The following is a 22,436-nucleotide window of genomic DNA, read 5'->3' as shown; positions in this document are numbered from 1 at the left end:
AAATCCCGTCGCGATTCAATACATCGTCCTCCGGCCGACCTGTCTCCAAGGGTCTATTGCTGCCTCGGGCACCTTATGGTCGATCTCCTGTGAGTCTAGATTTTCCAATCCGATCTCCTGTGAGTCTAGATTTTCGAATCCGACGCAAAACTGACAGTTAATTGTAACGTTCAGAGCCTGTTAATGACGATGGAACACACAAATCGCGTCGCGATTCAATACATCGTCCTCCGGCCGACCTGTCTCCAAGGGTCTATTGCTGCCTCGGGCACCTTATGGTCGATCTCCTGTGAGTCTAGATTTTCCAATCCGACGCAAAACTGTGAGTTAATTGTAACGTTCAGAGCCTGTTAATGACGATGGAACACACAAATCGCGTCGCGATTCAATACATCGTCCTCCGGCCCACCTGTCTCCAAGGGTCTATTGCTGCCTCGGGCACCTTATGGTCGATCTCCTGTGAGTCTAGATTTTCGAATCCGACGCAAAACTGACAGTTAATTGTAAGGTTCAGAGCCTGTTAATGACGATGGAACACACAAATTGCGTCGCGAATCAATACGTCGTCCTCCGGCCGACCTGTCTCCAAGGGTCTATTGCTGCCTCGGGCACCTTATGGTCGTTCTCCTGTGAGTCTAGATTTTCGAATCCGACGCAAAACTGACAGTTAATTGTAACCTTCAGAGCCTGTTAATGACGATGGAACACACAAATTGCGTCGCGATTCAATACATCGTCCTCCAGCCGACTTGTCTCCAAGGGTCTAGTGCTGCCTCGGACACCTTATGGTCGTTCTCCTGTGAGTCTAGATTTTCGAATCCGACGCAAAACTGACGTTAATTGTAAGGTACAGAGCCTCTTAATGACAATGGAACACACAAATCGCGTCGCGATTCAATACATCGTCCTCCGGCCGACCTGTCTCCAAGGGTCTATTGCTGCCTCGGGCACCTTATGGTCGATCTCCTGTGAGTCTAGATTTTCGAATCCGACGCAAAACTGACAGTTAATTGTAACGTTCAGAGCCTGTTAATGACGATGGAACACACAAATCCCGTCGCAATTCAATACATCGTCCTCCGGCCAACCTGTCTCCAAGGGTCTATTGCTGCCTCGGGCACCTTATGGTCGATCTCCTGTGAGTCTAGATTTTCCAATCCGACGCAAAACTGTCAGTTAATTGTAACGTTCAGAGCCTGTTAATGACGATGGAACACACAAATCGCGGCGCGATTCAATACATCGTCCTCCGGCCGACCTGTCTCCAAGGGTCTATTGCTGCCTCGGGCACCTTATGGTCGTTCTCTTGTGAGTCTAGATTTTCGAATCCGACGCAAAACTGTCAGTTAATTGTAACGTTCAGAGCCTGTTAATGACGATGGAACACACAAATCGCGTCGCGATTCAATACATCGTCCTCCGGCCGACCTGTCTCCAAGGGTCTATTGCTGCCTCGGGCACCTTATGGTCGATCTCCTGTGAGTCTAGATTTTCGAATCCGACGCAAAACTGACAGTTAATTGTAATGTTCAGAGCCTCTTAATGACGATGGAACACACAAATTGCGTCGCGATTCAATACGTCGACCTCCGGCCGACCTGTCTCCAAGGGTCTATTGCTGCCTCGGGCACCTTATGGTCGTTCTCCTGTGAGTCTAGATTTTCGAATCCGACGCAAAACTGACAGTTAATTGTAACGTTCAGAGCCTGTTAATGACGATGGAACACACAAATTGCGTCGCGATTCAATACATCGTCCTCCAGCCGACTTGTCTCCAAGGGTCTAGTGCTGCCTCGGGCACCTTATGGTCGTTCTTCTGTGAGTCTAGATTTTCGAATCCGACGCAAAACTGACAGTTAATTGTAAGGTTCAGAGCCTCTTAATGACAATGGAACACACAAATTGAGTCGCGATTCAATACATCGTCCTCCGGCCGACCTGTCTCCAAGGGTCTATTGCTGCCTCGTGCACCTTATGGTCGTTTTCCTGTGAGTCTAGATTTTCGAATCCGACGCAAAACTGACAGTTAATTATAACGTTCAGAGCCTGTTAATGACGATGGAACACACAAATTGCGTCGCGATTCAATACATCGTCCTCCAGCCGACTTGTCTCCAAGGGTCTAGTGCTGCCTCGGACACCTTATGTGTGTCCTGTGAGTCTAGATTTTCGAATCCGACGCAAAACTGACAGTTAATTGTAAGGTACAGAGCCTCTTAATGTCAATGGAACACACAAATCGCGTCGCGATTCAATACATCGTCCTCCGGCCGACCTGTCTCCAAGGGTCTATTGCTGCCTCGGGCACCTTATGGTCGATCTCCTGTGAGTCTAGATTTTCGAATCCGACGCAAAACTGACAGTTAATTGTAAGGTTCAGAGCCTGTTAATGACGATGGAACACACAAATCCCGTCGCAATTCAATACATCGTCCTCCGGCCGACCTGTCTCCAAGGGTCTATTGCTGCCTCGGGCACCTTATGGTCGATCTCCTGTGAGTCTAGATTTTCCAATCCGACGCAAAACTGTCAGTTAATTGTAACGTTCAGAGCCTGTTAATGACGATGGAACACACAAATCGCGGCGCGATTCAATACATCGTCCTCCGGCCGACCTGTCTCCAAGGGTCTATTGCTGCCTCGGGCACCTTATGGTCGTTCTCTTGTGAGTCTAGATTATCGAATCCGACGCAAAACTGTCAGTTAATTGTAACGTTCAGAGCCTGTTAATGACGATGGAACACACAAATCGCGTCGCGATTCAATACATCGTCCTCCGGCCGACCTGTCTCCAAGGGTCTATTGCTGCCTCGGGCACCTTATGGTCGATCTCCTGTGAGTCTAGATTTTCGAATCCGACGCAAAACTGACAGTTAATTGTAATGTTCAGAGCCTCTTAATGACGATGGAACACACAAATTGCGTCGCGATTCAATACGTCGACCTCCGGCCGACCTGTCTCCAAGGGTCTATTGCTGCCTCGGGCACCTTATGGTCGTTCTCCTGTGAGTCTAGATTTTCGAATCCGACGCAAAACTGACAGTTAATTGTAAAGTTCAGAGCCTGTTAATGACGATGGAACACACAAATTGCGTCGCGATTCAATACATCGTCCTCCGGCCGACCTGTCTCCAAGGGTCTATTGCTGCCTCGTGCACCTTATGGTCGTTTTCCTGTGAGTCTAGATTTTCGAATCCGACGCAAAACTGACTGTTAATTATAACGTTCAGAGCCTGTTAATGACGATGGAACACACAAATTGCGTCGCGATTCAATACATCGTCCTCCAGCCGACTTGTCTCCAAGGGTCTAGTGCTGCCTCGGACACCTTATGTGTGTCCTGTGAGTCTAGATTTTCGAATCCGACGCAAAACTGACAGTTAATTGTAAGGTACAGAGCCTCTTAATGTCAATGGAACACACAAATCGCGTCGCGATTCAATACATCGTCCTCCGGCCTACCTGTCTCCAAGGGTCTATTGCTGCCTCGGGCACCTTATGGTCGATCTCCTGTGAGTCTAGATTTTCGAATCCGACGCAAAACTGACAGTTAATTGTAACGTTCACAGCCTGTTAATGACGATGGAACACACAAATCCCGTCGTGATTCAATACATCGTCCTCCGGCCGACCTGTCTCCAAGGGTCTATTGCTGCCTCGGGCACCTTATGGTCGATCTCCTGTGAGTCTAGATTTTCCAATCCGATCTCCTGTGAGTCTAGATTTTCGAATCCGACGCAAAACTGACAGTTAATTGTAAGGTTCAGAGCCTGTTAATGATGATGGAACACACAAATCGCGTCGCGATTCAATACATCGTCCTCCGGCCGACCTGTCTCCAAGGGTCTATTGCTGCCTCGGGCACCTTATGGTCGATCTCCTGTGAGTCTAGATTTTCCAATCCGACGCAAAACTGTGAGTTAATTGTAACGTTCAGAGCCTGTTAATGACGATGGAACACACAAATCGCGTCGCGATTCAATACATCGTCCTCCGGCCCACCTGTCTCCAAGGGTCTATTGCTGCCTCGGGCACCTTATGGTCGATCTCCTGTGAGTCTAGATTTTCGAATCCGACGCAAAACTGACAGTTAATTGTAAGGTTCAGAGCCTGTTAATGACGATGGAACACACAAATTGCGTCGCGAATCAATACGTCGTCCTCCGGCCGACCTGTCTCCAAGGGTCTATTGCTGCCTCGGGCACCTTATGGTCGTTCTCCTGTGAGTCTAGATTTTCGAATCCGACGCAAAACTGACAGTTAATTGTAACCTTCAGAGCCTGTTAATGACGATGGAACACACAAATTGCGTCGCGATTCAATACATCGTCCTCCAGCCGACTTGTCTCCAAGGGTCTAGTGCTGCCTCGGGCACATTATGGTCGTTCTTCTGTGAGTCTAGATTTTCGAATCCGACGCAAAACTGACAGTTAATTGTAAGGTTCAGAGCCTCTTAATGACAATGGAACACACAAATTGCGTCGCGATTCAATACATCGTCCTCCAGCCGACTTGTCTCCAAGGGTCTAGTGCTGCCTCGGACACCTTATGGTCGTTCTCCTGTGAGTCTAGATTTTCGAATCCGACGCAAAACTGACGTTAATTGTAAGGTACAGAGCCTCTTAATGACAATGGAACACACAAATCGCGTCGCGATTCAATACATCGTCCTCCGGCCGACCTGTCTCCAAGGGTCTATTGCTGCCTCGGGCACCTTATGGTCGATCTCCTGTGAGTCTAGATTTTCGAATCCAACGCAAAACTGACAGTTAATTGTAACGTTCAGAGCCTGTTAATGACGATGGAACACACAAATCCCGTCGCGATTCAATATATCGTCCTCCGGCCGACCTGTCTCCAAGGGTCTATTGCTGCCTCGGGCACCTTATCGTCGATCTCCTGTGAGTCTAGATTTTCCAATCCGACGCAAAACTGTCAGTTAATTGTAACGTTCAGAGCCTGTAAATGACGATGGAACACACAAATCGCGTCGCGATTCAATACATCGTCCTCCGGCCGACCTGTCTCCAAGGGTCTATTGCTGCCTCGGGCACCTTATGGTCGTTCTCCTGTGAGTCTACATTTTCGAATCCGACGCAAAACTGACAGTTAATTGTAACGTTCAGAGCCTGTTAATGACGATGGAACACACAAATTGCGTCGCGATTCAATACATCGTCCTCCAGCCGACTTGTCTCCAAGGGTCTAGTGCTGCCTCGGGCACCTTATGGTCGTTCTTCTGTGAGTCTAGATTTTCGAATCCGACGCAAAACTGACAGTTAATTGTAAGGTTCAGAGCCTCTTAATGACAATGGAACACACAAATTGAGTCGCGATTCAATACATCGTCCTCCAGCCGACTTGTCTCCAAGGGTCTAGTGCTGCCTCGGACACCTTATGTGTGTCCTGTGAGTCTAGATTTTCGAATCCGACGCAAAACTGACAGTTAATTGTAAGGTACAGAGCCTCTTAATGTCAATGGAACACACAAATCGCGTCGCGATTCAATACATCGTCCTCCGGCCGACCTGTCTCCAAGGGTCTATTGCTGCCTCGGGCACCTTATGGTCGATCTCCTGTGAGTCTAGATTTTCGAATCCGACGCAAAACTGACAGTTAATTGTAACGTTCAGAGCCTGTTAATGACGATGGAACACACAAATCCCGTCGTGATTCAATACATCGTCCTCCGGCCGACCTGTCTCCAAGGGTCTATTGCTGCCTCGGGCACCTTATGGTCGATCTCCTGTGAGTCTAGATTTTCCAATCCGATCTCCTGTGAGTCTAGATTTTCGAATCCGACGCAAAACTGACAGTTAATTGTAAGGTTCAGAGCCAGTTAATGATGATGGAACACACAAATCGCGTCGCGATTCAATACATCGTCCTCCGGCCGACCTGTCTCCAAGGGTCTATTGCTGCCTCGGGCACCTTATGGTCGATCTCCTGTGAGTCTAGATTTTCCAATCCGACGCAAAACTGTGAGTTAATTGTAACGTTCAGAGCCTGTTAATGACGATGGAACACACAAATCACGTCGCGATTCAATACATCGTCCTCCAGCCGACTTGTCTCCAAGGGTCTATTGCTGCCTCGGGCACCTTATGGTCGATCTCCTGTGAGTCTAGATTTTCGAATCCGACGCAAAACTGACAGTTAATTGTAAGGTTCAGAGCCTGTTAATGACGATGGAACACACAAATTGCGTCGCGAATCAATACGTCGTCCTCCGGCCGACCTGTCTCCAAGGGTCTATTGCTGCCTCGGGCACCTTATGGTCGTTCTCCTGTGAGTCTAGATTTTCGAATCCGACGCAAAACTGACAGTTAATTGTAAGGTTCAGAGCCTGTTAATGACGATGGAACACACAAATTGCGTCGCGATTCAATACATCGTCCTCCAGCCGACTTGTCTCCAAGGGTCTAGTGCTGCCTCGGGCACCTTATGGTCGTTCTTCTGTGAGTCTAGATTTTCGAATCCGACGCAAAACTGACAGTTAATTGTAAGGTTCAGAGCCTCTTAATGACAATGGAACACACAAATTGCGTCGCGATTCAATACATCGTCCTCCAGCCGACTTGTCTCCAAGGGTCTAGTGCTGCCTCGGACACCTTATGGTCGATCTCCTGTGAGTCTAGATTTTCGAATCCGACGCAAAACTGACGTTAATTGTAAGGTACAGAGCCTCTTAATGACAATGGAACACAAAAATCGCGTCGCGATTCAATACATCGTCCTCCGGCCGACCTGTCTCCAAGGGTCTATTGCTGCCTCGGGCACCTTATGGTCGATCTCCTGTGAGTCTAGATTTTCGAATCCAACGCAAAACTGACAGTTAATTGTAACGTTCAGAGCCTGTTAATGACGATGGAACACTCAAATCCCGTCGCGATTCAATACATCGTCCTCCGGCCGACCTGTCTCCAAGGGTCTATTGCTGCCTCGGGCACCTTATGGTCGATCTCCTGTGAGTCTAGATTTTCCAATCCGACGCAAAACTGTCAGTTAATTGTAACGTTCAGAGCCTGTAAATGACGATGGAACACACAAATCGCGTCGCGATTCAATACATCGTCCTCCGGCCGACCTGCCTCCAAGGGTCTATTGCTGCCTCGGGCACCTTATGGTCGTTCTCCTGTGAGTCTAGATTTTCGAATCCGACGCAAAACTGACAGTTAATTGTAACGTTCAGAGCCTGTTAATGACGATGGAACACACAAATTGCGTCGCGATTCAATACATCGTCCTCCAGCCGACTTGTCTCCAAGGGTCTAGTGCTGCCTCGGGCACCTTATGGTCGTTCTTCTGTGAGTCTAGATTTTCGAATCCGACGCAAAACTGACAGTTAATTGTAAGGTTCAGAGCCTCTTAATGACAATGGAACACACAAATTGAGTCGCGATTCAATACATCGTCCTCCGGCCGACCTGTCTGCAAGGGTCTATTGCTGCCTCGTGCACCTTATGGTCGTTTTTCTGTGAGTTAGATTTTCGAATCCGACGCAAAACTGACAGTTAATTATAACGTTCAGAGCCTGTTAATGACGATGGAACACACAAATTGCGTCGCGATTCAATACATCGTCCTCCAGCCGACTTGTCTCCAAGGGTCTAGTGCTGCCTCGGACACCTTATGTGTGTCCTGTGAGTCTAGATTTTCGAATCCGACGCAAAACTGACAGTTAATTGTAAGGTACAGAGCCTCTTAATGACAATGGAACACACAAATCGCGTCGCGATTCAATACATCGTCCTCCGGCCGACCTGTCTCCAAGGGTCTATTGCTGCCTCGGGCACCTTATGGTCGATCTCCTGTGAGTCTAGATTTTCGAATCCGACGCAAAACTGACAGTTAATTGTAACGTTCAGAGCCTGTTAATGACGATGGAACACACAAATCGCGTCGCGATTCAATACATCGTCCTCCGGCCGACCTGTCTCCAAGGGTCTATTGCTGCCTCGGGCACCTTATGGTCGTTCTCCTGTTAGTCTAGATTTTCGAATCCGACGCAAAACTGACAGTTAATCGTAAGGTTCAGCGCCTCTTAATGACAATGGAACACACAAATTGCGTCGCGATTCAATACATCGTCCTCCGGCCGACCTGTCTCCAAGGGTCTATTGCTGCCTCGGGCACCTTATGGTCGATCTCCTGTGAGTCTAGATTTTCGAATCCGACGCAAAACTGACAGTTAATTGTAAGGTTCAGAGCCTGTTAATGACGATAGAACACACAAATCGCGTCGCGATTCAATACATCGTCCTCCGGCCGACCTGTCTCCAAGGGTCTATTGCTGCCTCGGGCACCTTATGGTCGATCTCCTGTGAGTCTAGATTTTCCAATCCGATCTCCTGTGAGTCTAGATTTTCGAATCCGACGCAAAACTGACAGTTAATTGTAACGTTCAGAGCCTGTTAATGACGATGGAACACACAAATCCCGTCGCGATTCAATACATCGTCCTCCGGCCGACCTGTCTCCAAGGGTCTATTGCTGCCTCGGGCACCTTATGGTCGATCTCCTGAGTCTAGATTTTCCAATCCGACGCAAAACTGTCAGTTAATTGTAACGTTCAGAGCCTGTTAATGACGATGGAACACACAAATCGCGTCGCGATTCAATACATCGTCCTCCGGCCCACCTGTCTCCAAGGGTCTATTGCTGCCTCGGGCACCTTATGGTCGATCTCCTGTGAGTCTAGATTTTCGAATCCGACGCAAAACTGACAGTTAATTGTAAGGTTCAGAGCCTGTTAATGACGATGGAACACACAAATTGCGTCGCGAATCAATACGTCGTCCTCCGGCCGACCTGTCTCCAAGGGTCTATTGCTGCCTCGGGCACCTTATGGTCGTTCTCCTGTGAGTCTAGATTTTCGAATCCGACGCAAAACTGACAGTTAATTGTAACCTTCAGAGCCTGTTAATGACGATGGAACACACAAATTGCGTCGCGATTCAATACATCGTCCTCCAGCCGACTTGTCTCCAAGGGTCTAGTGCTGCCTCGGGCACCTTATGGTCGTTCTTCTGTGAGTCTAGATTTTCGAATCCGACGCAAAACTGACAGTTAATTGTAAGGTTCAGAGCCTCTTAATGACAATGGAACACACAAATTGCGTCGCGATTCAATACATCGTCCTCCAGCCGACTTGTCTCCAAGGGTCTAGTGCTGCCTCGGACACCTTATGGTCGTTCTTCTGTGAGTCTAGATTTTCGAATCCGACGCAAAACTGACAGTTAATTGTAAGGTTCAGAGCCTGTTAATGACGATGGAACACACAAATTGCGTCGCGATTCAATACATCGTCCTCCAGCCGACTTGTCTCCAAGGGTCTAGTGCTGCCTCGGGCACCTTATGGTCGTTCTTCTGTGAGTCTAGATTTTCGAATCCGACGCAAAACTGACAGTTAATTGTAAGGTTCAGAGCCTCTTAATGACAATGGAACACACAAATTGAGTCGCGATTCAATACATCGTCCTCCGGCCGACCTGTCTGCAAGGGTCTATTGCTGCCTCGTGCACCTTATGGTCGTTTTTCTGTGAGTTAGATTTTCGAATCCGACGCAAAACTGACAGTTAATTATAACGTTCAGAGCCTGTTAATGACGATGGAACACACAAATTGCGTCGCGATTCAATACATCGTCCTCCAGCCGACTTGTCTCCAAGGGTCTAGTGCTGCCTCGGACACCTTATGTGTGTCCTGTGAGTCTAGATTTTCGAATCCGACGCAAAACTGACAGTTAATTGTAAGGTACAGAGCCTCTTAATGACAATGGAACACACAAATCGCGTCGCGATTCAATACATCGTCCTCCGGCCGACCTGTCTCCAAGGGTCTATTGCTGCCTCGGGCACCTTATGGTCGATCTCCTGTGAGTCTAGATTTTCGAATCCGACGCAAAACTGACAGTTAATTGTAACGTTCAGAGCCTGTTAATGACGATGGAACACACAAATCGCGTCGCGATTCAATACATCGTCCTCCGGCCGACCTGTCTCCAAGGGTCTATTGCTGCCTCGGGCACCTTATGGTCGTTCTCCTGTTAGTCTAGATTTTCGAATCCGACGCAAAACTGACAGTTAATCGTAAGGTTCAGCGCCTCTTAATGACAATGGAACACACAAATTGCGTCGCGATTCAATACATCGTCCTCCGGCCGACCTGTCTCCAAGGGTCTATTGCTGCCTCGGGCACCTTATGGTCGATCTCCTGTGAGTCTAGATTTTCGAATCCGACGCAAAACTGACAGTTAATTGTAAGGTTCAGAGCCTGTTAATGACGATAGAACACACAAATCGCGTCGCGATTCAATACATCGTCCTCCGGCCGACCTGTCTCCAAGGGTCTATTGCTGCCTCGGGCACCTTATGGTCGATCTCCTGTGAGTCTAGATTTTCCAATCCGATCTCCTGTGAGTCTAGATTTTCGAATCCGACGCAAAACTGACAGTTAATTGTAACGTTCAGAGCCTGTTAATGACGATGGAACACACAAATCCCGTCGCGATTCAATACATCGTCCTCCGGCCGACCTGTCTCCAAGGGTCTATTGCTGCCTCGGGCACCTTATGGTCGATCTCCTGAGTCTAGATTTTCCAATCCGACGCAAAACTGTCAGTTAATTGTAACGTTCAGAGCCTGTTAATGACGATGGAACACACAAATCGCGTCGCGATTCAATACATCGTCCTCCGGCCCACCTGTCTCCAAGGGTCTATTGCTGCCTCGGGCACCTTATGGTCGATCTCCTGTGAGTCTAGATTTTCGAATCCGACGCAAAACTGACAGTTAATTGTAAGGTTCAGAGCCTGTTAATGACGATGGAACACACAAATTGCGTCGCGAATCAATACGTCGTCCTCCGGCCGACCTGTCTCCAAGGGTCTATTGCTGCCTCGGGCACCTTATGGTCGTTCTCCTGTGAGTCTAGATTTTCGAATCCGACGCAAAACTGACAGTTAATTGTAACCTTCAGAGCCTGTTAATGACGATGGAACACACAAATTGCGTCGCGATTCAATACATCGTCCTCCAGCCGACTTGTCTCCAAGGGTCTAGTGCTGCCTCGGGCACCTTATGGTCGTTCTTCTGTGAGTCTAGATTTTCGAATCCGACGCAAAACTGACAGTTAATTGTAAGGTTCAGAGCCTCTTAATGACAATGGAACACACAAATTGCGTCGCGATTCAATACATCGTCCTCCAGCCGACTTGTCTCCAAGGGTCTATTGCTGCCTCGGACACCTTATGGTCGTTCTTCTGTGAGTCTAGATTTTCGAATCCGACGCAAAACTGACAGTTAATTGTAAGGTTCAGAGCCTATTAATGACGATGGAACACACAAATCGCGTCGCGAATCAATACGTCGTCCTCCGGCCGACCTGTCTCCAAGGGTCTATTGCTGCCTCGGGCACCTTATGGTCGTTCTCCTGTGAGTCTAGATTTTCGAATCCGACGCAAAACTGACAGTTAATTGTAACCTTCAGAGCCTGTTAATGACGATGGAACACACAAATTGCGTCCCGATTCAATACATCGTCCTCCAACCGACTTGTCTCCAAGGGTCTAGTGCTGCCTCGGGCACCTTATGGTCGTTCTTCTGTGAGTCTAGATTTTCGAATCCGACGCAAAACTGACAGTTAATTGTAAGGTTCAGAGCCTGTTAATGACGATGGAACACACAAATTGCGTCGCGAATCAATACGTCGTCCTCCGGCCGACCTGTCTCCAAGGGTCTATTGCTGCCTCGGGCACCTTATGGTCGTTCTCCTGTGGGTCTAGATTTTCGAATCCGACGCAAAACTGACAGTTAATTGTAACCTTCAGAGCCTGTTAATGACGATGGAACACACAAATTGCGTCGCGATTCAATACATCGTCCTCCAGCCGACTTGTCTCCAAGGGTCTAGTGCTGCCTCGGGCACCTTATGGTCGATCTCCTGTGAGTCTAGATTATCGAATCCGACGCAAAACTGACAGTTAATTGTAACGTTCAGAGCCTGTTAATGACGATGGAACACACAAATTGCGTCGCGATTCAATACATCGTCCTCCGGCCGACCTGTCTCCAAGGGTCTATTGCTGCCTCGGGCACCTTATGGTCTAGATTTACGAATCCGACGCAAAACTGACAGTTAATTTTAACGTTCAGAGCCTGTTAATGACGATGGAACCACAAATCGCGTCGCGATTCAATACATCGTCCTCCGGCCGACCTGTCTCCAAGGGTCTATTGCTGCCTCGGGCACCTTATGGTCGTTCTCTTGTGAGTCTTGATTTTCGAATCCGACGCAAAACTGTCAGTTAATTGTAACGTTCAGAGCCTGTTAATGACGATGGAACACAGAAATCCCGTCGCGATTCAATACATCGTCCTCCGGCCGACCTGTCTCCAAGGGTCTATTGCTGCCTCGGGCACCTTATGGTCGATCTCCTGTGAGTCTAGATTTTCCAATCCGACGCAAAACTGTCAGTTAATTGTAACGTTCAGAGCCTGTTAATGACGATGGAACACACAAATCGCGTCGCGATTCAATACATCGTCCTCCGGCCGACCTGTCTCCAAGGGTCTATTGCTGCCTCGGGCACCTTATGGTCGTTCTCTTGTGAGTCTAGATTTTCAAATCCGACGCAAAAGTGACAGTTAATTGTAACCTTCAGAGCCTGTTAATGACGATGGAACACACAAATTGCGTCGCGATTCAATACATCGTCCTCCAGCCGACTTGTCTCCAAGGGTCTAGTGCTGCCTCGGGCACCTTATGGTCGTTCTTCTGTGAGTCTAGATTTTCGAATCCGACGCAAAACTGACAGTTAATCGTAAGGTTCAGCGCCTCTTAATGACAATGGAACACACAAATTGCGTCGCGATTCAACACATCGTCCTCCGGCCGACCTGTCTCCAATGGTCTATTGCTGCCTCGGGCACCTTATGGTCGATCTCCTGTGAGTCTAGATTTTCGAATCCGACGCAAAACTGACAGTTAATTGTAAGGTTCAGAGCCTGTTAGTGACGATGGAACACAAAAATTGCGTCGCGATTCAATACATCGTCCTCCGGCCGACCTGTCTCCAATGGTCTATTGCTGCCTCGGGCACCTTATGGTCGATCTCCTGTGAGTCTAATTTTCGAATCCGACGCAAAACTGACAGTTAATTGTAACGTTCAGAGCCTGTTAATGACGATGGAACACACAAATCGCGTCGCGATTCAATACATCGTCCTCCAACCGACTTGTCTCCAAGGGTCTAGTGCTGCCACGGGCACCTTATGGTCGTTCTCCTGTGAGTCTAGATTTTCGAATCCGACGCAAAACTGACAGTTAATTGTATGGTTAAGAGCCTGTTAATGACGATGGAACACACAAATTGCGGCGCGATTCAATACATCGTCCTCCGGCCGACCTGTCTCCAAGGGTCTATTGCTGCCTCGGGCACCTTATGGTCTAGATTTTCGAATCCGACGCAAAACTGACAGTTAATTGTAACGTTCAGAGCCTGTTAATGACGATGGAACACACAAATCGCGTCGCGATTCAATACATCGTCCTCCAGCCGACTTGTCTTTAAGGGTCTAGTGCTGCCTCGGGCACCTTATGGTCGTTCTCCTGTGAGTCTAGATTTTCGAATCCGACGCAAAACTGACAGTTAATTGTAAGGTTCGGAGCCTGTTAATGACGATGGAACACACAAATTGCGTCGCGATTCAATACATCGTCCTCCGGCCGACCTGTCTCCAAGGGTCTATTGCTGCCTCGGGCACCTTATGGTCGTTCTTCTGTGAGTCTAGATTTTCGAATCCGACGCAAAACTGACAGTTAATTGTAAGGTTCAGAGCCTCTTAATGACAATGGAACACACAAATTGCGTCGCGATTCAATACATCGTCCTCCAGCCGACTTGTCTCCAAGGGTCTAGTGCTGCCTCGGACACCTTATGGTCGTTCTTCTGTGAGTCTAGATTTTCGAATCCGACGCAAAACTGACAGTTAATTGTAAGGTTCAGAACCTGTTAATGACGATGGAACACACAAATTGCGTCGCGAATCAATACGTCGTCCTCCGGCCGACCTGTCTCCAAGGGTCTATTGCTGCCTCGGGCACCTTATGGTCGTTCTCCTGTGAGTCTAGATTTTCGAATCCGACGCAAAACTGACAGTTAATTGTAACCTTCAGAGCCTGTTAATGACGATGGAAAACTCAAATTGCGTCGCGATTCAATACATCGTCCTCCAACCGACTTGTCTCCAAGGGTCTAGTGCTGCCTCGGGCACCTTATGGTCGTTCTTCTGTGAGTCTAGATTTTCGAATCCGACGCAAAACTGACAGTTAATCGTAAGGTTCAGCGCCTCTTAATGACAATGGAACACACAAATTGCGTCGCGATTCAATACATCGTCCTCCGGCCGACCTGTCTCCAAGGGTCTATTGCTGCCTCGGGCACCTTATGGTCGATCTCCTGTGAGTCTAGATTTTCGAATCCGACGCAAAACTGACAGTTAATTGTAAGGTTCAGAGCCTGTTAATGACGATAGAACACACAAATCGCGTCGCGATTCAATACATCGTCCTCCGGCCGACCTGTCTCCAAGGGTCTATTGCTGCCTCGGGCACCTTATGGTCGATCTCCTGTGAGTCTAGATTTTCCAATCCGATCTCCTGTGAGTCTAGATTTTCGAATCCGACGCAAAACTGACAGTTAATTGTAACGTTCAGAGCCTGTTAATGACGATGGAACACACAAATCCCGTCGCGATTCAATACATCGTCCTCCGGCCGACCTGTCTCCAAGGGTCTATTGCTGCCTCGGGCACCTTATGGTCGATCTCCTGAGTCTAGATTTTCCAATCCGACGCAAAACTGTCAGTTAATTGTAACGTTCAGAGCCTGTTAATGACGATGGAACACACAAATCGCGTCGCGATTCAATACATCGTCCTCCGGCCCACCTGTCTCCAAGGGTCTATTGCTGCCTCGGGCACCTTATGGTCGATCTCCTGTGAGTCTAGATTTTCGAATCCGACGCAAAACTGACAGTTAATTGTAAGGTTCAGAGCCTGTTAATGACGATGGAACACACAAATTGCGTCGCGAATCAATACGTCGTCCTCCGGCCGACCTGTCTCCAAGGGTCTATTGCTGCCTCGGGCACCTTATGGTCGTTCTCCTGTGAGTCTAGATTTTCGAATCCGACGCAAAACTGACAGTTAATTGTAACCTTCAGAGCCTGTTAATGACGATGGAACACACAAATTGCGTCGCGATTCAATACATCGTCCTCCAGCCGACTTGTCTCCAAGGGTCTAGTGCTGCCTCGGGCACCTTATGGTCGTTCTTCTGTGAGTCTAGATTTTCGAATCCGACGCAAAACTGACAGTTAATTGTAAGGTTCAGAGCCTCTTAATGACAATGGAACACACAAATTGCGTCGCGATTCAATACATCGTCCTCCAGCCGACTTGTCTCCAAGGGTCTAGTGCTGCCTCGGACACCTTATGGTCGTTCTTCTGTGAGTCTAGATTTTCGAATCCGACGCAAAACTGACAGTTAATTGTAAGGTTCAGAGCCTGTTAATGACGATGGAACACACAAATCGCGTCGCGAATCAATACGTCGTCCTCCGGCCGACCTGTCTCCAAGGGTCTATTGCTGCCTCGGGCACCTTATGGTCGTTCTCCTGTGAGTCTAGATTTTCGAATCCGACGCAAAACTGACAGTTAATTGTAACCTTCAGAGCCTGTTAATGACGATGGAACACACAAATTGCGTCCCGATTCAATACATCGTCCTCCAACCGACTTGTCTCCAAGGGTCTAGTGCTGCCTCGGGCACCTTATGGTCGTTCTTCTGTGAGTCTAGATTTTCGAATCCGACGCAAAACTGACAGTTAATTGTAAGGTTCAGAGCCTGTTAATGACGATGGAACACACAAATTGCGTCGCGAATCAATACGTCGTCCTCCGGCCGACCTGTCTCCAAGGGTCTATTGCTGCCTCGGGCACCTTATGGTCGTTCTCCTGTGGGTCTAGATTTTCGAATCCGACGCAAAACTGACAGTTAATTGTAACCTTCAGAGCCTGTTAATGACGATGGAACACACAAATTGCGTCGCGATTCAATACATCGTCCTCCAGCCGACTTGTCTCCAAGGGTCTAGTGCTGCCTCGGGCACCTTATGGTCGATCTCCTGTGAGTCTAGATTATCGAATCCGACGCAAAACTGACAGTTAATTGTAACGTTCAGAGCCTGTTAATGACGATGGAACACACAAATTGCGTCGCGATTCAATACATCGTCCTCCGGCCGACCTGTCTCCAAGGGTCTATTGCTGCCTCGGGCACCTTATGGTCTAGATTTACGAATCCGACGCAAAACTGACAGTTAATTTTAACGTTCAGAGCCTGTTAATGACGATGGAACCACAAATCGCGTCGCGATTCAATACATCGTCCTCCGGCCGACCTGTCTCCAAGGGTCTATTGCTGCCTCGGGCACCTTATGGTCGTTCTCTTGTGAGTCTTGATTTTCGAATCCGACGCAAAACTGTCAGTTAATTGTAACGTTCAGAGCCTGTTAATGACGATGGAACACACAAATCCCGTCGCGATTCAATACATCGTCCTCCGGCCGACCTGTCTCCAAGGGTCTATTGCTGCCTCGGGCACCTTATGGTCGATCTCCTGTGAGTCTAGATTTTCCAATCCGACGCAAAACTGTCAGTTAATTGTAACGTTCAGAGCCTGTTAATGACGATGGAACACACAAATCGCGTCGCGATTCAATACATCGTCCTCCGGCCGACCTGTCTCCAAGGGTCTATTGCTGCCTCGGGCACCTTATGGTCGTTCTCTTGTGAGTCTAGATTTTCAAATCCGACGCAAAAGTGACAGTTAATTGTAACCTTCAGAGCCTGTTAATGACGATGGAACACACAAATTGCGTCGCGATTCAATACATCGTCCTCCAGCCGACTTGTCTCCAAGGGTCTAGTGCTGCCTCGGGCACCTTATGGTCGTTCTTCTGTGAGTCTAGATTTTCGAATCCGACGCAAAACTGACAGTTAATCGTAAGGTTCAGCGCCTCTTAATGACAATGGAACACACAAATTGCGTCGCGATTCAATACATCGTCCTCCGGCCGACCTGTCTCCAATGGTCTATTGCTGCCTCGGGCACCTTATGGTCGATCTCCTGTGAGTCTAGATTTTCGAATCCGACGCAAAACTGACAGTTAATTGTAAGGTTCAGAGCCTGTTAGTGACGATGGAACACAAAAATTGCGTCGCGATTCAATACATCGTCCTCCGGCCGACCTGTCTCCAATGGTCTATTGCTGCCTCGGGCACCTTATGGTCGATCTCCTGTGAGTCTAATTTTCGAATCCGACGCAAAACTGACAGTTAATTGTAACGTTCAGAGCCTGTTAATGACGATGGAACACACAAATCGCGTCGCGATTCAATACATCGTCCTCCAACCGACTTGTCTCCAAGGGTCTAGTGCTGCCACGGGCACCTTATGGTCGTTCTCCTGTGAGTCTAGATTTTCGAATCCGACGCAAAACTGACAGTTAATTGTATGGTTAAGAGCCTGTTAATGACGATGGAACACACAAATTGCGGCGCGATTCAATACATCGTCCTCCGGCCGACCTGTCTCCAAGGGTCTATTGCTGCCTCGGGCACCTTATGGTCTAGATTTTCGAATCCGACGCAAAACTGACAGTTAATTGTAACGTTCAGAGCCTGTTAATGACGATGGAACACACAAATCGCGTCGCGATTCAATACATCGTCCTCCAGCCGACTTGTCTTTAAGGGTCTAGTGCTGCCTCGGGCACCTTATGGTCGTTCTCCTGTGAGTCTAGATTTTCGAATCCGACACAAAACTGACAGTTAATTGTAAGGTTCGGAGCCTGTTAATGACGATGGAACACACAAATTGCGTCGCGATTCAATACATCGTCCTCCGGCCGACCTGTCTCCAAGGGTCTATTGCTGCCTCGGGCACCTTATGGTCGTTCTTCTGTGAGTCTAGATTTTCGAATCCGACGCAAAACTGACAGTTAATTGTAAGGTTCAGAGCCTCTTAATGACAATGGAACACACAAATTGCGTCGCGATTCAATACATCGTCCTCCAGCCGACTTGTCTCCAAGGGTCTAGTGCTGCCTCGGACACCTTATGGTCGTTCTTCTGTGAGTCTAGATTTTCGAATCCGACGCAAAACTGACAGTTAATTGTAAGGTTCAGAACCTGTTAATGACGACGGAACACACAAATTGCGTCGCGAATCAATACGTCGTCCTCCGGCCGACCTGTCTCCAAGGGTCTATTGCTGCCTCGGGCACCTTATGGTCGTTCTCCTGTGAGTCTAGATTTTCGAATCCGACGCAAAACTGACAGTTAATTGTAACCTTCAGAGCCTGTTAATGACGATGGAAAACTCAAATTGCGTCGCGATTCAATACATCGTCCTCCAACCGACTTGTCTCCAAGGGTCTAGTGCTGCCTCGGGCACCTTATGGTCGTTCTTCTGTGAGTCTAGATTTTCGAATCCGACGCAAAACTGACAGTTAATTGTAAGGTTCAGAGCCTGTTAATGACGATGGAACACACAAATTGCGTCGCGAATCAATACGTCATCCTCCGGCCGACCTGTCTCCAAGGGTCTATTGCTGCCTCGGGCACCTTATGGTCGTTCTCCTGTGAGTCTAGATTTTCGAATCCGACGCAAAACTGACAGTTAATTGTAACCTTCAGAGCCTGCTAATGACGATGGAACACACAAATTGCGTCGCGATTCAATACATCGTCCTCCAGCCGACTTGTCTCCAAGGGTCTAGTGCTGCCTCGGGCACCTTATGGTCCTTCTTCTGTGAGTCTAGATTTTCGAATCCGACGCAAAACTGACAGTTAATTGTAACGTTCAGAGCCTGTTAATGACGATGGAACACACAAATCCCGTCGCGATTCAATACATCGTCCTCCGGCCGACCTGTCTCCAAGGGTCTATTGCTGCCTCGGGCACCTTATGGTCGATCTCCTGTGAGTCTAGATTTTCCAATCCGACGCAAAACTGTCAGTTAATTGTAACGTTCAGAGCCTGTTAATGACGATGGAACACACAAATCGCGTCGCGATTCAATACATCGTCCTCCGGCCGACCTGTCTCCAAGGGTCTATTGCTGCCTCGGGCACCTTATGGTCGTTCTCTTGTGAGTCTAGATTTTCGAATCCGACGCAAAACTGTCAGTTAATTGTAACGTTCAGAGCCTGTTAATGACGATGGAACACACAAATCCCGTCGCGATTCAATACATCGTCCTCCGGCCGACCTGTCTCCAAGGGTCTAATGCAGCCTCGGGCACCTTATGTTCGATCTCCTGTGAGTCTAGATTTTCCAATCCGACGCAAAACTGTCAGTTAATTGTAACGTTCAGAGCCTGTTAATGACGATGGAACACACAAATCGCGTCGCGATTCAATACAACGTCCTCCGGCCGACCTGTCTCCAAGGGTCTATTGCTGCCTCGGGCACCTTATGGTCGTTCTCTTGTGAGTCTAGATTTTCGAATCCGACGCAAAACTGACAGTTAATTGTAACCTTCAGAGCCTGTTAATGACGATGGAACACACAAATTGCGTCGCGATTCAATACATCGTCCTCCAGCCGACTTGTCTCCAAGGGTCTAGTGCTGCCTCGGGCACCTTATGGTCGTTCTTCTGTGAGTCTAGATTTTCGAATCCGACGCAAAACTGACAGTTAATTGTAAGGTTCAGAGCCTCTTAATGACAATGGAACACACAAATTGAGTCGCGATTCAATACATCGTCTTCCGGCCGACCTGTCTCCAAGGGTCTATTGCTGCCTCGGGCACCTCATGGTCGATCTCCTGTGAGTCTAGATTTTCGAATCCGACGCAAAACTGACAGTTAATTGTAACGTTCAGAGCCTGTTAATGACGATGGAACACACAAATTGCGTCGCGATTCAATACATCGTCTTCCGGCCGACCTGTCTCCAAGGGTCTATTGCTGCCTCGGAGACCTTATGGTCGTTCTGCTGTGAGTCTAGTTTTCCGAATCCGACGCAAAACTGACAGTTAATTGTAAGGTTCAGAGCCTCTTAATGACGGTGGAACACACAAGTTGCGTCGCCATTCAATACATCGTCCTCTGGCCGACCTGTCTCCAAGGGTCTATTGCTGCCTCGGGCACCTTATTGTCGTTTTCCTGTGAGTCTAGATTTTCGAATCCGACGCAAAACTGACAGTTAATTATAACGTTCAGAGCCTGTTAATGACGCTGGAACACACAAATCGCGTCGCGATTCAATACGTCGTCCTCCAGCCGACTTGTCTCCAAGGGTCTAGTGCTGCCTCGGGCACCTTATGGTCGTTCTTCTGTGAGTCTAGATTTTCGAATCCGACGCAAAACTGACTGTTAATTGTAAGGTTCAGAGCCTCTTAATGACAATGGAACACACAAACTGCGTCGCGATTCAATACATCGTCCTCCGGCCGACCTGTCTCCAAGGGTCTATTGCTGCCTCGGGCACCTTATGGTCGATCTCCTGTGAGTCTAGATTTTCGAATCCGACGCAAAACTGACAGTTAATTGCAAGGTTCAGAGCCTGTTAATGACGATGGAACACACAAATTGCGTCGCGATTCAATACATCGTCCTCCAGCCGACTTATCCCCAAGGGTCTAGTGCTGCCTCGGACACCTTATGGTCGTTCTCCTGTGAGTCTAGATTTTCGAATCCGACGCAAAACTGACAGTTAATTGTAAGGTACAGAGCCTCTTAATGACAATGGAACACACAAATCGCGTCGCGATTCAATACATCGTCCTCCGGCCGACCTGTCTCCAAGCGTCTATTGCTGCCTCGGGCACCTTATGGTCGATCCCCTGTGAGTCTAGATTTTCGAATCCGACGCAAAACTGACAGTTAATTGTAAGGTACAGAGCCTCTTAATGACAAAGGAACACACAAATCCCGTCGCGATTCAATACATCGTCCTCTGGCCGACCTGTCTCCAAGGGTCTATTGCTGCCTCGTGCACCTTATGGTCGATCTCCTGTGAGTCTAGATTTTCCAATCCGACGCAAAACTGTCAGTTAATTGTAACGTTCAGAGCCTGTTAATGACGATGGAACACACAAATTGCGTCGCGATTCAATACGTCGTCCTCCGGCCGACCTGTCTCCAAGGGTCTATTGCTGCCTCGGGCACCTTATGGTCGTTCTCCTGTGAGTCTAGATTTTCGAATCCGACGCAAAACTGACAGTTAATTGTAACCTTCAGAGCCTGTTAATGACGATGGAACACACAAATTGCGTCGCGATTCAATACATCGTCCTCCAGCCGACTTGTCTCCAAGGGTCTAGTGCTGCCTCGGGCACCTTATGGTCGTTCCTCTGTGAGTCTAGATTTTCGAATCCGACGCAAAACTGACAGTTAATTGTAAGGTTCAGAGCCTCTTAATGACAATGGAACACACAAATTGAGTCGCGATTCAATACATCGTCCTCCGGCCGACCTGTCTCCAAGGGTCTATTGCTGCCTCGGGCACCTTATGGTCGTTCTTCTGTGAGTCTAGATTTTCGAATCCGACGCAAAACTGACAGTTAATTGTAAAGTTCAGAGCCTGTTAATGACGATGGAACACACAAATTGCGTCGCGATTCAATACATCGTCCTCCAGCCGACTTGTCTCCAAGGGTCTAGTGCTGCCTCGGGCACCTTATGATCGTTCCTCTGTGAGTCTAGATTTTCGAATCCGACGCAAAACTGACAGTTAATTGTAAGGTTCAGAGCCTCTTAATGACAATGGAACACACAAATTGAGTCGCGATTCAATACATCGTCTTCCGGCCGACCTGTCTCCAAGGGTCTATTGCTGCCTCGGGCACCTCATGGTCTATCTCCTGTGAGTCTAGATTTTCGAATCCGACGCAAAACTGACAGTTAATTGTAACGTTCAGAGCCTGTTAATGACGATGGAACACACAAATTGCGTCGCGATTCAATACATCGTCTTCCGGCCGACCTGTCTCCAAGGGCCTATTGCTGCCTCGGGCACCTTATGGTCGATCTCCTGTGAGTCCAGATTTTCGAATCCGACGCAAAACTGACAGTTAATTGTAAGGTTCAGAGCCTCTTAATGACGATGGAACACACAAATTGCGTCGCGATTCAATACATCGTCCTCCGGCCGACTTGTCTTTAAGGGTCTATTGCTGCCTCGGGCACCTTATGGTCTAGATTTTCGAATCCGACGCAAAACTGACAGTTAATTGTAACGTTCAGAGCCTGTTAATGACGATGGAACACACAAATCGCGTCGCGATTCAATACATCGTCCTCCAGCCGACTTGTCTTTAAGTGTCTAGTGCTGCCTCGGGCACCTTATGGTCGTTCTCCTGT

This window comes from Schistocerca nitens, chromosome 5 (genome assembly GCF_023898315.1).
Source record: "Schistocerca nitens isolate TAMUIC-IGC-003100 chromosome 5, iqSchNite1.1, whole genome shotgun sequence".
Taxonomy (NCBI): Eukaryota; Metazoa; Arthropoda; class Insecta; order Orthoptera; family Acrididae; genus Schistocerca; species Schistocerca nitens.
Note: the sequence above shows the minus strand (reverse complement) of the source record.